The 16,684-nt window shown below is 35.1% G+C and overlaps 1 long non-coding RNA gene across 3 annotated transcripts; it reads left to right on the top strand.

The window, feature by feature from the left end:
• The first annotated feature begins 9,200 nt into the window (after window positions 1-9,200).
• Window positions 9,201-16,441, top strand: LOC120478989 (uncharacterized). Of its 3 annotated transcripts, XR_016145619.1 has the most exons (5): window positions 9,201-10,281; window positions 10,739-10,822; window positions 11,297-11,521; window positions 11,700-11,865; window positions 14,901-16,441. It is a non-coding gene; the product is annotated as an uncharacterized LOC120478989 (long non-coding RNA). The 3 variants fall into 3 exon arrangements; XR_016145618.1 differs by lacking the exon at window positions 11,297-11,521; XR_016145617.1 differs by lacking the exon at window positions 11,297-11,521 and having other exon boundaries at window positions 9,202-10,281; window positions 10,768-10,822.
• The last annotated feature ends 243 nt before the right edge of the window (window positions 16,442-16,684 follow it).

Genomic DNA, 16,684 nt, shown 5'->3' with positions numbered 1-16,684 from the left:
ACGGGTGGGACATGTCCCCATCACTTTTTGCCAGGGTCGATATTATCCCCACCACTTTTGAAACATCTCGCGGCACGGATGTACCAATACAAATAATAATGTTTTTCAGTGGTTGTATATCAATATACATACGGGTTTGATGAGGGAAAAAAAACCTATACGAGTGCGGATTATAACCCAGAACCTCCGACACGCTTGGCAAAAATTCTGCCACTGGACCATTACAAACAGTATAGACGAGTCTGTTTATTTATTTATGTTAAAACTCATACAACTCATACAACCAATCTAAACCAAACCAATTTCTACAACCGATCTCATATAACCAATTAAACCCAAAGTACCATAACATTTTACCACAACACATTTAATTTATTTACATCAGTAAGCTACAGGAAATCGTCTTTGAAAACATGACCTTCGCGAAAGAGAAAAAAGAATGAATGCGTCATTTGTACCCAGCACATTTCAAAACAAACTGTATGTATGTATGTACGTTAGGGTTTTATGTCACATTTAATGTTGTTTATTGAATTTTTTAAATTTCAGGTGTTTTAGCATGATGGTGTTTAATGTTTGTGCCAATAAATAAGTATAAATCTTCTTGTGGAAGAGTGCTTGTGACGAGCTTGGAAATACAGTATAACGTGACTCTCTTAATATAGTATTTAAATCATGTTTAATTTGGACTTCTCTGTGCATGCTCTTTGAGGTGGTGATCATAGACCTGGATTATACGACTGACAGACAAGAACGGTTTGACCTAAAAATATTAAAATTGAAAATACTGTGGAAACAAAAACACCTACGTCTTGGATGCCCTTGACGTGAGATAAAACATATCAAAAATTAATTTCAAAGTGAACTATCCTTTTAAACCAATAACGTTGCTACCGTATTTTTGACGGTAAAGTTCTGGCAACCACAGCTGCTGTTTTTTTACCGTAAACATTTTACGGTTTTATTTTTTGACTGGTGACAGGTTAGTATAGAGGAATAAAATGTTATCAGCATGTACTAGTGGTAAACAAATGCAAGGTGCTTCGGCAATTCATGTGCACTGAAAAAAAGAGGACAACGTGAAAAAGGAATATATATAGATGGACGAGGTTATGGATTGGGAATGGAGCTTGAGGTAAGTAGTTTTAAGTTTTAGTCCCATGTTACACCTGTAATGTTTTCTTTACTTCTAAGGCACGTTTATAAAAGCTACTTAAATTGAACTAAGGCCTAATCCTGACTTAATCTAAGCCCTGTCTGTGGAACCAGGCCTATGTGTGTATGTAAAGAGTAAAGGCATGGCAGCGCAGACAAGAGTCCTTTCAGAAAGGCCAGCAGACACAAATATTACCTCACATCCCATGTGGAAGGGCTCACGTTTTCCGCATTGTTTACTTTCCCTCTCATGCTTGTATGTGTTCACTGCACACTGCGGTTGAGCAGGGACTTTCCATGGATTCTCCGTGTCATTCTTTCAAACTTGTCTTCTTTAGTTCACGCAAACTCCATTGAATTTGGTGGTTCACACTACATTTCATTCCAAGAGGGCTGTATATTATTTTGAAGTTGATTAATATTTGGTCTAAATACTTTAGCATGATCAGGAAAAGACCTTTTCTGTAGAGAGTTACTTTTTCACACTTTAGCCGTTGGCAGCTGTTTTTTTTTTCTTCTTTCGTTTTTCGTTTTGCTCCTTTAAATGGAGTGCTGAAATATATCTGAAACCTTTCTGAACTCATTGAATTTGTACTTTTGTGCAGCGAGCCAGCAGGATCTCTCAATGGTGCAATTAAAAGTTCCAACCGATACATCTAGGAGCACATTAAAACATCTGTCCACATGTATCAATGTCAGTGTGTGTTAACATAGCGTTCTAGCGAAGTAATCCAACAATCCGAAAGCAAACTACGCTGAATGTTATGGTCAATCTGTGATGTGGTGGACGCAGAAAGGTTTTGGACTTCCACACATGCTTGACAGGATCGAAAAAGAGCTTTTTTGGAGAGGTAAACCAACAGGTGAACATATTGTACTGTAATACAGACGGGTGTATTACAATACGGGTGCACTAATATGCATTAATTCAAGCTTAAATCACAGATAATCATGAGTTAATGTATAACTCATGAAGAAATAAACCATTAAAGCAACTAATAAAGAGTCTATATGATTAATAGATTAAGTAATACATGAATGGCTATTAATTCAATGTGTCATTGTGTATTAATTCCTTAATAACATATTTTATTAACTAACAGAGTAAATTAATGTGTTAATTACCACAATTAGGCAAAGCTAAGCACTTCACCTTCCAGTTGTCTGCTTTAATTAATCATTAGCTAACGATTTGCAAAGGTATCATTATGTTATGACTTTACTTGTTGGGGCACATCATTATTAACTAGTCATTTAGTAATTTGCACATGAATTTGCACTAACAATGAAGTAATTAATCATGTATTAATGCATATTAGTGTATCTGGAAGTTGAAATACAAGGCTTTGTCTCATTCTGGTAATTAACATATTAATTAACACTATTAGTTAAAAAATGAGTTATTATGGAATTAATCCACAATTACATATTTAATTAATTACAATGAATGTATGAACTAATACGTTAACCTTACAGACTCTTAATTAGTCCCTAATGTGGTAATCATTAATGAATAGCTTAAATAATCATTAGTTACACATTAATTCAGTATTATATGTGCATTAGTTAAGCAATGCTTTAATTTTAACATTTATTGAAAGATGAAGCAGCCAAATGTATTGGATCACAAATTGTAAGTCAATGATAAATGATTCTTTATCTATAAATGAAAAATTTAAATGGATAATATTTCCAATGCAATATTGGTGCACATATAAGTGTTAATGATTTCAAATTGAATCTCACACACTAACTGAGTTACAGATTCACCCTCAGGAATAATAAATAATACAATATTTGTTTCGCTTCATATCATTCTAAACACACCTGCCAGAAACACTCTTCATTGCTTCAGGTCTGAGCAACACTTGTGTCATTATGAACTCATCCGAAGCTTGCCGTGTTCACCGTGTACGCACTTCCCACTGAGCGTTTGAAGTCACAATCAAAGCTTGAATCTATTCTAGCAGCTTCTATGGGACAATTGAAATCGTATGGACGAAAATTGATCAAATCTGACTCGAGTTTTGAGCAGTCCACTATGTTTTCAGGATTTATAAACCTCTTTGATGCTTCATCTAAACCTGTTCCCCGTGAAGCATATTTCTCACATGTGTTTCCATGCTAAGGGAAGAACTAAACTCTTTCACTGACATGACGGCACAGATTACACCAGACCTCCAAATAAAACATCCGAGGAAGGCTTCGTCGCATCTGCCATCTATCTTTTTAATTCATCCACGGCTCCATTTCTTCCCTCATTAAAGTCATCGGACGGATGTGTGCGCCAGTGTCAGTCATGGGGAAAGTCTGTTATGGTGTTGTGTACTATAGATTTCACTGGAACTAATGCTCTGGGAGACAATCAAAGTGTTTTGTCCGTGAGATTTTATTTTTAGCTGGAGATCCAGCACCCAAACCTGGAAGTGTCTCGCACGCTCCACAGTAAAAAAAAAATAGATTTTTAAAGTTGTAAATAGCGAGTTTCTCTTTTAGCATTTATTTTTTCCCACATTAATTTTGGCACATGTCTAGAACAATTATGTGGCTTTCTTTTAGTGTATACTTTTTTCTTGATTTACTCTGAAAGAATGGAAGTGGGGAAGTTCATTGTCACATGACCACATGACAGATTAAACTGTGTTATCTGAGCTAATTATAGTATAAATGACAAACTAAAATATTTCTCAATTAACTTTTTCATATATAAAATATTGGCAATTTTTAATAATAAAAAAATAAACTTTAAAATGTTTCGGTTTGACAACGAACACACCGGAAAACACAGCCATACAACATAGTACAAAACATGATAATAATCATTTCTGAACATTGACTCTCAAGTCTTTATTCACCTTTTTCTCATGGTTTCTCAATAGAATTCATAATATCATAGTTCAAATAGGGGCTCATTGTAACACAGTGTGACAACATGCCCCGCCGGCGTAACTGGGATTTAACCCCAATTAGTGTCGTCTGCTGGTTAGATCAGCATTAGAGAAAGATCTCAATTGGAGATTAAAATAACATCAGATGTGTCTATTTTAAACAAACACAAAAATCAGATTTGAAAATTCCATATACTTTTGCTATGGTTAAATAAATGATCAGTGATATCTTCCAAAGAGTTCTGAATTTTGGCACAATTTTTTCTCTATATAGTTTTGACATGGCATCCAGTAAATACACTAAGTTTCATCATGCTTGCATGTGTGGAAGTATGACAACTATCCGCGTGTTAGTTTGTGTCCCACTCACCCCTTCAGGTATTTTCTAAATGCCACTTTGATCTTTGAGTGAGATTTATTTCTCAGAGTGACTGAGAGTGTGTGACTCACGATGATGTCATCAGTTACACACAGCGATGGACTGCCGACTGCGAACAAAAACCATTGCTTCAATTCTACGTTCCTCCTCATTAAAAGACCAGAGACCCGCCAACAGCCCTCTTACCCAGTGCTTTAGTGGTTTTGATTGACAGATTTTAATTTTCATGAGAAATCATCCTTAATAACATATTTTATGAACTAATAGTGTAAATTAATGTGTTAATTACCACAATTAGTCAAAGCTATGCACTTCACCTTCCAGTTGTCTGCTTTAATTAATCATTAGCTCATGATTTGCAAAGGTATCATTATGTTATGACTTTACTTGTTGGGGCACATCATTATTAACTAGTCATTTAGTAATTTGCACATGAATTTGCACTAACAATGAAGTAATTAATCATGTATTAATGCATATTAGTGTACCTGTCATATTATCTGAAAGTTAAAATACAAGACTTTGGCTCAGTCTGGTAATTAACATATTAATTAACACTATTAGTTAAAAAAATGTGTTATTATGGAATTAATCCACAATTACATATTTAATTAATAACAATTCATGTATGAACTAATACATTAACCTTACAGACTCTTAATTAGTCCCTAATGTGGTAATCATTAATGAATAGCTTAAATAATCATTAGTTACACATTAATTCAGTATTATCTGTGCATTAGTTAAGCAATGCTTTAATTTGAACATTTATTGAAAGATGAAGCAGCCAAATGTATTGGATCACAAATTGTAAGTCAATGATAAATGATTCTTTATCTATAAATGAAAAATTTAAATGGATAATATATCCCAATCACTTTCTGACTGCAACAGAGAGTGGAAGTTTATAGTGTTTTTGATGTTAGCCAATCACAACAGTGCGTTCACTGACAAGCCTTAAAGGAGCCGCGCCTTAAAAACGGATCATTCCGGACAGACGATCATGAGAGTTGAAAATGCATATATATTTATTTAAACTTATAAGTGAACCCCAAAGAAACATTTAAAAACAATAAAAAATGCATATCATCACCTCTTTAATGTGGATCCAACATAGTACAACTTTTACAGTGTACAAAAGCAATAAAATATCCATAAATTCAAACCTTACAATCCTGTAAAACCGCCACGAATGTTTGTGGATTGTGATTGTGGATCCGCTACTGTGGTTTCAGATGATGTCTGACCTTTTATCCCTTTAAAATCTTTACATATTTACTTTGCATCTAAATTCGGTGTCTACAACCAGCCCACAAATCTAGCGGCCCGCGGGGAAAACGCACGGCGCGCCCCATAGATGGTCCACCAGTGATTACTCTACAAGAGACAGCAAAGCATAAATATTTTACCTATTTAAGTTCACAGAGGCAAAGGTTAATTCGCGAGAGGCCCGAAGCTAACCCAGCAGGATTTGTTTGTGCAGAACGCATAGGAGTCCGCTCCTAAATCATCTGCGATTGCTAGAGGAATACGGTAAAAAGAGACGGACATCTGGTACGGCCAAATAACCCGTGCTCTCAGGTAATGGCTAATGAAATCGTGCTTTATTTAACATTTCATCCTGCTGTCACTGGCTAAATGTTGACAAGAGCACATTTGGGATGATAAAAGAAGTCGGGAAACCCCCACACTCGCTCACCTGTGCTGTGTTACTTTACATTACCCAGCATGCCCTGAAGGTGCAGCTCACCTCTTTGATGTAAACCCCGACAGCTGGTATTTGTCAAGATGAATGTCCATTTTTGGTCCTTTTAGTTAGAGAGCATTCAAAGAAAGGAAACGCTAAATGGTTCGGTAGGGACACAGATCTAATACGGCAAACTCCAGCTGGGGGCAATTCTGAACACACACACACACACCCGGCAGCTCCAGGATCACATGCTTTCAGAGATAAGTAGGAAAGTCTGTGCAAATTAGTATGTAGACTATGGATGTAAATGCAATTAAGAAGATTAATGGTTTGTCCTTGCATTTAATTTGGCTAACATATCAGATAACTGTCCAACATGTGATGTCAGACAAACAGATTTTCCCGCCTAAAACTCATATCATAGGAAAAGCAAATATTGTTGTGACCAGCGTTGGGAGTAACTCATTACAGGTAACTTAAGTTATGTAATCAGATTACTTTTTAAAGTAACTAGTAAAGTAATGCATTACTTTTAAAATAAGTAATGCAAGTTTTTTTCCCGTATTTTGACTGACAGCTCTCTTGTCCTCATGTTGAGAAATCGAAGTGCAGAGGATGGCTATAGTAGTTCTGGACTAAATGTGAGCGTGCATTTACTCATCTCACTTGCACGAAACGAAAGATTCAGTATTCCTCAAAATGAATCAAATCAGTGAAATGCAGGATCGGAATACTATGCAAACCTCCAATACCTAAATATGTTAAATAAATCATATTTTTATGCATTTAATCTCACTTTATTGACCAATGTACTTGCTTCTGACCTTTGATGATTCATATAAACCATTAGCAAAAATGAAAAAAATAAAATGTTGTTAAAGTGTTACATTTCTTCTCAGAATGACTGCTGCTGAAAGGTTTGTTTGAGCGGCGCCCTCTACTGTACAGGTGTGAACCTGCATTTCCTTCTATGGAAGTAATGGAGTAATAATGCATTACTTTTCTAAAAAAGTAACTAAGTAACGCAATCAGTTACTTTTTAAGGGAGTAACGCAATATTGTAATGCATTACGTACCAACGTAACTTTGACACTCAAAGGGGCCGTTTACACGACACTCAACACGTTCAACTTTTTACGCGCTTGGCCGTTGATTTACACCACAATGTCGTTTTGGGGGCCTGAAAATGCTAACTTTTGAAGATGGGTTTTTACTAATAATCTGTTACATGTATATAGCAATTTTCTGGGTGCTCGATGGTTTCAAAGTACAAGATACGGCTGTTGTCTCTGTCTAAACTACAAAAACATGGATTAGTGAAAACAGGGACGTCATGCGCATGCGTATCACGGGTTCAGTCTACAGATGTGTAGTGTTTGTGTACAAAGTGGCATCGCCATCTACTGGCCTGGCATGTGTAATACAGCGTCTTTATGGGTTCATGCTTTCAATAGCGTACGTGAAAAATGCATAGTACAACATTTTCATGTACATGTACCCAAAGAAACCACATGTGTAAAAGAAGTTTTTAAAAAGTCCTTATTACAGATATATTATAAAATAATGCCCTTCACTGCGAGCTGAATGCGGTGTGTTTTGGCAAGTTCAATTAAAATGTATTATAGTTTATATGGTAACACTTTTTTATGAAGTCCATGCTTATAAAGAATTATAGATCCCTTTAAACTTGTTTTCAAGTATTATAAACTTTTGTTAATAAGTATTATAAAAGTATAGAATGGTAATACTGCTTCTTAATAAGTGAAGAGTTCAGATGCAAAATTTTCTTCTAAAATGATAATTTTTATCAAGCTTGTAAATTAAAGTTCATAAATTTCACTTAAATGGCAATGAAGATTACCTATTAATTGTCATTTAAGTGAAATTACTGAACTTGAATATACAAGCTTGATAAAAATGGTCATTTTAGAAGAAAATTTCAAATGGCATTTAGAGACTTTTGCATCTGAACTCTTCAAGTATAAATGGGGCTATAATTCGTTATAAGCATGGACTTCATAGCAATTGTAACCGTTTATATTTATATTAAATGCAATTAGCTGAAACTCAGTGTTTTTTTTATGTTTTATGCATTTGTGATGAAGATTTCAAATATATTAACTTGTGCTTTAGTTAGACAACAAATCAAAACTGATTTTAAAGTGTACTTTTTTATAGCAAGATAAATTATTATTAAAACAATAATTTAAAATGAACTGAAAAAATTGACATTAAGTGCACTTTGTTTGCTAAGAAAAAGTTGTAAAAGTATAATCTCTTACGTTTTTTTGATAATATCATCTGATCCGCAAGTTATCTGAAGTTTTAAAAAAAAATATATGAAGTGGACATTTAACTATAAGCACAGGTTGAGCTTGTTTTTGCAACTATTCAAAGTCTTCGAAGTGGTTTACAGGTCGCAGCGACTCGAAAATTAGATATTTATAAAAAAAATACTTCATGAAATGACTTCAGAGGTCATGGAAAAGTCATGGCTATTCATCGTCCAAGAGGTGTTCAACCCTGAACATGTTTTGATATTCTTTATGATTTATCAGCTTCTGCCACGTGAGAAATGCTGATACTTAATAAATGCGTCCGATTCATTCCCCCCCTTGAGAGAGAGGCCAGACCCTCTCACGACACACAACAGCGTCTGACTGAGGACGAGTTCAGCACAAGAGCTTCCTTAAACCTCTCTATTGTGCACTGTAAAAAATGCCTGTGAAATCTACAGTTATTTACTGTAGATGTCACAGTAACAATACTGTAAAAGATTTTTACAGTAGAATATTGTAAAGTTTACAGTAAGACCTTAAAAATCACAGTAGTTCAAGCATTACAGTGGAAATCACAGTAGTCAAAGCATTACTGTAAAAAATCACAATACAGCCACTAAAGTACTGTAAATAGTAAAGTAAACTACTGTAATTTTCCTTTTTTTATCATATCTTTCTTTGTAACCCTTGTGTTGTAACTTGTACTCTGATGCACCTGCTGCATGAGCTTTCTATATATATATATATATATATATATATATATATATATATATATATATATATATATATACTATATATAAATAATTTAAATATCTTTTGTTTGTTTGTATTTGTGACTGTAAATGGGTGTTAACAGGGCATAAACATATTTAATCCTTATCTTAAACTTCTCCAAAGTCTCCCCTAACAATATAGGCTTCATAAATGCATAATTTTTTGAGATATCATATCATCCTCTGATTTGAAATGAAGCATGACCATTGGTTATAAGTTGCAATAGTATTCACACTTTTCTATAAATATTAACATATACATTTAATAAATATATTCTTAATGTTGGTTGTTTTTATCTTTTAGCTTAACGTTATATACTTCAATATTAATAACATTTGATTAATCATGAGTTTTGAATTTGAGCCAAAACTCTCAAGCTTTCTAAGTATGTTTTGATTAATGTATCTATTCAGAATGAAGAAACCTTTTTATTATGTGTAGGTTATGTGTGCATTACTTTCCAAAATTGGGGCTGCCTGGTTAACTCATAAATACGTAACATGGGATTTTTATTTTACAAAAATCAGTGTTTTTATATGTATATATATATTTTCGAAAGCAGGAGAGATAAATGTGCAAGTTTCCAGAGCTGTTTCTGAGCTGCAAGGCGAAATCAAAACGCCGTCAGAGTGGGCGGGGTTTAGGCAGTCAAAGCTAGAGTCTGTTAGAAAAAAGCGCGAAAGAAGCATTTGAATTTCTGTTTCGTCGTCAGTGACAGAAAAGCTAAGTTAATAGTCGAATTTACGTTTTCGTAACAGCCTTTAACGTTAAGCTCCGTTAATAAGTCTAGTATTTTTCAAATGTGCGTTTCTTTATACACGGCTTTGTCTTGTGGTTGTAACGTTATTTATTTTGTTTTCGTCTTTGTGTTGATATCTTTCACTTTTTGCCTGAGAGGAATTCAGCGAAAACGTTTCCGTGAGAGCGCCGACGGAGACGTTTTTACAGCCTTTAAACGTTATTAGTATTAGTTAGCCAACAGTTTACCTAGTTATCGGTAGCTAGCTAGCCAGGAGAATATTTTTCCCCCACCCGTTGCCTCAGCCGGAGTTTCCATCTTGGGATCGCGGATCCTTCACCAACTGCTAATGGGGATTCGGGACTTCCAGAAAATCAGTAAGTAACGTTAACTTTACGTACCATTTTACACCCCCCAACATAATGCAGGTTGACAAGCCTCCAATTGTTCAAGTAAATACAGGTTTGTTTGTGTCAGGTTTTGGTGGTTGAGCATTTTTTCTTTAATAGACCTCACCTCACAATAATAACGTTAAGTTATAACATGGTGCTAACGTCTATCTCAATTATTGGTTAAATGCTGGGTAACTTAACAGTTAAAGTCACTGTTGTCCACTGTGTGAACAATATTTTAATTAAGAGAAAATTGATGTAACTTAGAGTGGTAATTGATAAAGTTATTGTGGTAAGTTACTTAGTTTTTTTATGAGTAAACATGCACAAACCTAAAGAGAAAAAAAAGGCTCATTGCTTTCTTATCAACAATTTTTATAAAGCTTTTTCTATCCTAGTTAGTTACCTTCTTTCGAGTGACTCTTTATCTTTGCTGGCATAGGAGACTAACGGTAGCTACCACTCCCTCAGATGTAGAAGAGGCCCAGCTGTCTCCTCCCTATCACTCCAAGGATTATCATGCTTGGTAAGTTTCACATTCACTGTTAACAAATCCTTAATGTATTAACTTTATGCACAAGCAAAGCAACGTTTCTGGAAAACACTAGTGAATGCAGAGTTTGTGTCGTGCCATTCTCTGCACTAGTCAGCAGTCACTTCAAAAACTTAAGTTATGTGGAGTAAGTTACTCTCTTATTTTTAGTAGCCACCTATAATGTTGTGATTACTATTTCAGATTGCTTGCTATGCCTGTGTCACTCATTGTTTTTCTATCACCAAACCAGTAACTGCTATTTAAAATCCTTAAAATCCTTAAAATTCACCTCAAAATGAAAGTTTCCGAATAATTTACAAGATATCCATGTCTTTCTTTCCTTCCTCAATGAAAGAGAAATGACATTTTTGTAGGAAAACATTTCTAGATTTTTCTTTGAATAATGGGCTCCAGTAGTCCAACAATTGTAGATAAAAAGTATATAAATTATAATTTTTTTTTCAGAAAATGACTGATCATTTCGCTAGATAAGACCCTAATCCTCAGCTGGGAACCTGTATAGTGCGTTGAAGTACTTCAAAGACCTTTGAAACTGCATTCATTTGGACTTTAAAACGTTGTTTACAATTGAAGCCCATTATCCAAAGAAAAATCAAGAAATGTTTTCCTCAAACTTAATTTCTCTTCCACTGAGGAAAGAAAGACATGGATATCTTGGATGGCATTAGGGTGAGTAAATTATTAGGAGATTTTCATTTTGAGGTGAACTAATCAATCCTTTAATCCACTGCTTCAAAGATATGTATGCTCCCTGCCCTGTTTTTACAATAATTTATGTGGAAAAAATCTTTTATTGAATGTATCGCTATGAAATATAATTTTTGTGATGACTCTTGTCTTTACTAAGGAGAGACTGCAAAAAAATGGATGCTGTCGATCAAGGGGAGGGTCGTAACCCCACCTGGTGCTCACATGGTGGACTTCACCACTGCCTTGGCCGCTCTCTTCGCCTGTTACGTATTCAACCTACAGTATTAGGTGGAAGCCAGCACAACACTGGAGTTTGATCAGAGGTATTTTTATATTAAATAATTTGATTGCAATGTAAAAGCACATTGACAATTGAAAAGCTGTTCAAAATCATCTTCTCCCTTTAAAATGTTATGTAATAGGTAGGGCCCTATGAAATCCATTTTATTTTTTCCCAAATTCCGTTTTATTTTTTCCCAAATTTCGTTTTTTCCGTTTTAATTTTAGGGAATTAGGTTTTTTTTTACCCTTGACTGTTATTTTAGTTGTAAAAAATAGTATGCTTTTAAAGTTAATGATAAAAATCTATTAAAAAAATAAAAATAAATTAGGAATGACCTTAAATTTATTGAGGTAATACAGACAATTACTCAGTAGCCTTTTCAGGACAAATACTGCATGATGCAACATAACACTGCACTCTTCAAGTAACAACAAAATATGGTTATGAGCTTTAAACTGTCCAGTAATATAAATTATATTAGTTTATAAGTTTAAATAAAGTCACACTCTGTCTCTCATGGAGTTCGCTTCGCCTTTGTCCAGTCCGGCGCCTCAGACAGACGTGGTGTGCACGTCGTGTGTGTGTGTGTGTGTGTGAGAGACGCGTGAGTGAGAGAGAGACGGAGGGAGAGCGGGGAAATACAACTGAATGAATACGCTGCGTGTTTTAAATAGTGTTAAAAACCGAAACGCAGTATGTGGCGGCGAATTAAGTGTGGGAAACACTGCATAAGTCACGTGCGAACTGCTCGGCACTGACGGCTTATACCGTTGAGTTTCTTAACTTTTAGTCGACGAAAGGAGAGCCGCTTCGCCATGCTTTCATTGTTTTGATTTCGTCATTGGAGCTGAAATGATGGGTTGGGGGGTTGAGTCGCCCAGATTTGCTTCCCCCGGTCTGCATTTTCAACAGACATACGTTCTTCTCCCACACAAAAACAGAATTTCAAACCAAATATGTAAAAATCCACGAAATTCCGTGTTAACACTAGATTCCGCGTTAATTGGCCAATTCCGCGATTCCGTCCGCGATTTCGTTATCGCGGAAATCATAGGGCTCTAAATAGGGCTGGGCGATATGTCTGAAAACTGTATCACGATATAAGTGTTTCATATTGGTTGATATCGACAATTATTGATATTTTTATGACCTATTTAAAATAAGGACCATGAGAAAAATATATTACATTTAAACATTTTTATTTTAAACCTAAAGGATTAGTTCACCTTAAAATGTAAATTTCCTTATAATTAACTCACCCCAATGGCATCCAAGAAATCCATCTCTTTCTTTCTTCAGTGGAAAAGAATTTAAAGGAGAACTCCAGCGTAAAATGAACCGTTGGTCTAATAACACATTTTTACCTAGTCAGCCGTTCTCTGATATTTGTTTTCATGATAATCGAATGTAAAGAGTTTTATCTCTAAAAACTGTTTAGATTATAACGCTAGTATATGGGGACATATAATAAGTAAGATCTATCGCTAGTTAATACCACTAACAAGGCTCAAAATAGCCCCACACTAACACCAAACGGCATTCGTGGTTCGACTTGTCGAGACTGTTTTCCCAAGATGGCTCCTGCCTGTATACGCGAAGTGGACTGTCTTGATAAAATATCTTCTTATTATACTGTCTGTACACTTACAAAGTTCTCAATGCTTCGTTTTGGATGTAGGGACCCTCATTATGTTACTATGTTAGTGTGGGGCTATTTTGAGCCTTGTTAGTGGTATTAACTAGCGATTTCTTTTTACTAAGTCAATGCCCCCATATACTAGCGTTATACACTAAACAGTTTTTAGAGATAAAACTCTTTACATTCGATTATCATAAAAACAAATCTCAGAGAATGGTCGACTAGGTACCAATATGTTATTAGACCAAAGGTTAATTTTGCACTGGAGTTCTCCTTTAAGAACTAATCCTTTAAAGGGAAAATTAAGCAGTCAATCAAGTTTACAAGATTTACTAGATGGATTTCCACTATAATCAACAATTATATAAGACACATGACAAATGTAAACATATAAAAGAAAAAAAGTAAAAACTTAATATCTTTCGCCACCAGGGTGGCGCCATTGCGCAGTATTCTAACATGTGACGTAACGGGGTTAGTTGGCTTTAGTTAATAGGCTTTGGGCAGTGAATATCCCAACATCAAACTGTTTACACCACAGTGTTTTGACCGCGGACGACTAATGTTAGGTACAGTTATTAGACAAAAAGACAATGTCTAATGTTATGTTGACAATCTGCACTGTGTTCACGTGTTCAAACATTGTTCACGATGTCTGCCATCATATTCCCGTCTCGTCAACACCATGTAAGTTACGTTGCTATGTAGAGCAACACCATGTAAGTTACGTTGCTATGTAACCACCACCGGTGGTGGTTTGGGGCGAAGAGCGGGTTTGAAATGCTAACAGGTGTCAGTATGGCTGTTGAATTGCGATGCCCACTGTGTCAGAGTCCATCTGCTTTCAAGAGGTTGATCTTGACCATGCGTGGTCAATTCTGCATCACTGGCACGCACGTTTACCATGCTATACCATCTATACTAGTTAAAACTCATAAATAACTACAAATAACTAATGTTAGGGTAATCTGTTATGTTTTGTTGCGTGTTTCTTAATATATATATATATATATATATCGGCCGATATATAGGAATATCAGATTTTAAAACCAACAAATATTTGTAGCGGTATCGGCCTTCAAAATCCTTTATCAGTCGGGCTCTAGTTAAAATAACTGATCGGTCACGAGACGTCTGAATCGGTGTATAACAAATTGGTAACACTTTACAATATGGTTACATTTATTAAACTCTAGTTAACTACATTAGTTAACATTAACTATTAATAAACTGCACTTCTACAGCATTTATTAAACTTTCTAAATGTTAATTTCACCATTTACTAGTAGCCTAAATTATTTAAATAAGTTGTATTTGTTAAAGGAACACTCCACTTTTGTTTTTTATTGGCTCTACAACTCTCCCAGAGTTAAACAGTTGAGTTTTACCGTTTTCGAAACCATTCAGTCGATTTAATGTTTCTTCTTTAATTTCAGGGCTCCAAATAGGATTCTCTGTCTCCAAGGTCAAGGCATGCAAGAGGCCATAGACCTTTGCCAAGTGGCAGGGGAAGTTTATTTTCCTTTCTGTTTTAAATGTTCATGCAAATGTTAAATATATATTTTTTTAATGTTCAATGTTTTATTTTATTTCAATATTGCCATAATGTTATTTATTGCTCTTTAGAATGGGGTAATCAGTTATTTGCACAACTTCAAAGTAGTTAAATTTTTTGACTGTATTGTATCAATTTGCATTATTGTTCCATTATAGCAACTAGTCATACGGAACTAGTGAATGAACTAGTAACAGTTTGCTCTGTAACTTTACAAATCTTGTAATGAAATAGGCTCGTTGTATCAATTTGTATTAGCCTATTGTTCCGTCATAGCAACCTGTCATACAGAACTATTGAATGAACTAATAACAATTTGCTCTGTAACTTTAAAAAAACGTTTTGTAAAATTTTCTTCAGTTGTAAATTAAAGGAACACGACAACTTGTTAGGACTTTAGCATATTCACTGTATCCCCCAGAGTTAGATATATCTCGTGCATGCTGTAACTCTGTCTGACACACCCACCGCTAGCCTAGCTTAGCACAAAGACTGGGTCTAAATTGCTCCAACTAGCATACTAATCCCAATAAGTGACAAAATAACGCAAACATTTTCCTATTTACATGTTGTGATTTGTATAGTCACAGAGTGTACAAAAAACAAGGTCATGCCATGATGTTTCAAAGAATTCCGAACAAAAATGCATCCTGACTAATAAATATCACAGGTCAGCATTTTTGTTTGGAATTCTATGAAACATCATGGCATTACCTGGTCTCCCATTTATTGTCGCAGCTCTTTTAAAATACAGCGAACACCCATGATTGTAAACTATGCTTTCACTATCTAGTAATTGCTGACTCTATTAATCCAACTCTGAACGAACTCTCTGCTCCTCTCCACGGCGCGTCTCAGGTGCTGCGGTTATCACTAGCAGTGGTTCGCCTTCTGAGACTATAGTTCCCAATATGCGGTTAAATGATGGCTGTGTCTCATATGACCTTGTTATTTGTACACTCTGATTTATACAAATCACAACATAAATAGGAAAATGTTTGCGTTATTTTGTTACTTATTGGGATTAGTATGCTAGCTGGAGCCATTTACATCCAGTCTTTGTGCTAAGCTATAGGCTAGCGGTGGGTGTGTCAGACAGAGTTACAGCACGCATGGAGATGAAAAAGGTATGTAAGGATTTATCTAACTCTGGGGGATACGGTGAAAAAGCTAAAGTCCCAAAAAGTCGGAGTGTTCCTTTGAATATAGCAACAGTAGAATAAGCATGATAATAGACTTCACGCCATTAGACTATCTAAAGTTAACACTCCGCTGGGTGTTGTGGCCACATTACTTGCATAGAACGTGCATTAACTTTGGATGGTATAATGGCATGTTGTCCAATGTCCATTATCCCTTTGTTGTACCTGTTTTGTCATTTCTGTTCACCAAATCTTTTTAAATAAATAACTGTTAACAATTTTCTTATTGTCTGCAGTTGATTGCAATGTTTTAGAAAAATGGGTGTTTCTTTTAATGATGGCTGATATTAAATGATAGTGATATAGTATTTAAATTGTACAGTGAGAAACTGAATTTACAGTGCTTAACCGTTATCTACTGTTTATAGTACTGTGTTGCATACAATACATAAAAAACAGTGCTTAATGTTTTTTGTATGTAAATTAAATTGAAATTTTCTTCTACAGTAAAACAATCAATGCT

This window comes from Pimephales promelas, chromosome 11, assembly GCF_988280905.1.
Source record: "Pimephales promelas chromosome 11, fPimPro1.hap1.1, whole genome shotgun sequence".
In the NCBI taxonomy this organism is placed as follows: Eukaryota; Metazoa; Chordata; class Actinopteri; order Cypriniformes; family Leuciscidae; genus Pimephales; species Pimephales promelas.
This window is presented reverse-complemented; position numbering and strand designations above follow the sequence as displayed.